A 1466-nucleotide genomic window follows, 5' to 3' on the forward strand; every position below is an offset into this window, starting at 1 on the left:
TTTCTGGGCTCTACATTCTGTCCCATTGGTCTATATGTCTGTTTTTTTATGCCAACATGATACTGTTTTAATAACCATAACTCTGTAATAGTTTGAAATCAGGGAGCATGATACTGCCAGCTTTGTTCTTTTATTCAGGATTGCTTTGGTTGTTCAGGTCTATTGTGGTTTTAAACAAATCTTAGAATTATTTGCTCTATTTCTCTAAAAAAATGTCATTGGGATTTTGATAGGGATTGCATGGATGCCACATACTTTCTCTCTTACTGCATTAGCTAGAGCTTCCAATATGATGTTGAAAGACAGTGGCAAGAGGGGACAGCCTTGCATTGTTCCTTTGCTTAGTGGGAAAGTTTTAAGTTTCTCACCATTATGTATGATGTTAGCTCAGAGGTTGCCATGGTGCTGACAGTTGTGAAGAAGAGCGGCTCCAACTTTCCTACTGGCCTGAGAGGTTTCAAGCATGGAGAGTTGCGATGTCAGAGAAAAAGAAGTCAGCAGATTTGGGGCTCCTGGAAGACGATGATGAGTTCAAGGAGTTCCCTGCAGAAGACTGGACTGGTTTAGATGAAGATGAAGATGCACATGTCTGGGAGGATAATTGAGATGATGACAATGTAGAGGATAACTTCTCCAATCAGTTATGAGCTGAACTAGAGAAACATGGTTGTAAGATAGAAACCTCATAGCATCCAGAAGAAGTGTTGAAGTAATCTAAACTTGAATTGCTTGCTAAATTCTAGGACAGAGAATCCAGGATGGGACACTTAAAAAAATTGTTTATTTCATTACCTGCTTGGCTTTATTTTTGCTTTTGTAACACACACAAAAAAATATTTTTATCTAAAAAATAAAAGAAAAAGTATGATATTAGCTGTAGGATTTTGTAGATAGTCTTTATCAAGTTGAAGTAGTCCTCTATTATTAGTTTACTGAGAGGTATCTTTTTTTTTAACATGAATGAGTGTTCAATTTTGTCAAATGTTTTTTCTATATTTATTGATATGATCATGTGATTTTTCTTTTTTAGCTTGTTGATGTGATGGATTACGTTAATTGGTTTTCCAATGTTGCACCAGTCTTGCATACTTGGACTAAATCTCATTTGGTCATGGTGTGTAATTCTTTTTATACATTGTTAAATGAACTTACTAATATTTTATTGAGGATTTTTGCATCTATGAGTGATACTGCTTTGTACTTATAATTTGTCAGATTTTGGTATTAGGAAAATGCTGGCCTCATAAAATGAGTTAGGTGTTATTCTCTTTATTTCCATATTCTTTAAGAAATTGTAGAACATTGGTATTATTTCTTAAAGTTTTGGTTGAATTCACCAGTGAACCCAAAACCTTCCTGTTTTGGAAGGTTATTAGTTATTGATTTAATTTCTTCATTAAATATAGGCCTATTCCGGTTGTCTATTTCTTTTTTTGTATGTTTCTTATAGGTTGTGGTGTTCAAGG

The 1466-nt window shown here is 34.3% G+C and overlaps 1 pseudogene; it reads left to right on the forward strand.

Annotated features, from left to right (window-relative positions):
* The first annotated feature begins 427 nt into the window (after positions 1 to 427).
* Positions 428 to 647, forward strand: LOC136382308 (26S proteasome complex subunit SEM1 pseudogene; annotated as a pseudogene).
* The last annotated feature ends 819 nt before the right edge of the window (positions 648 to 1466 follow it).

Source organism: Saccopteryx leptura, chromosome 10 (genome assembly GCF_036850995.1).
Source record: "Saccopteryx leptura isolate mSacLep1 chromosome 10, mSacLep1_pri_phased_curated, whole genome shotgun sequence".
NCBI lineage: Eukaryota > Metazoa > Chordata > Mammalia > Chiroptera > Emballonuridae > Saccopteryx > Saccopteryx leptura.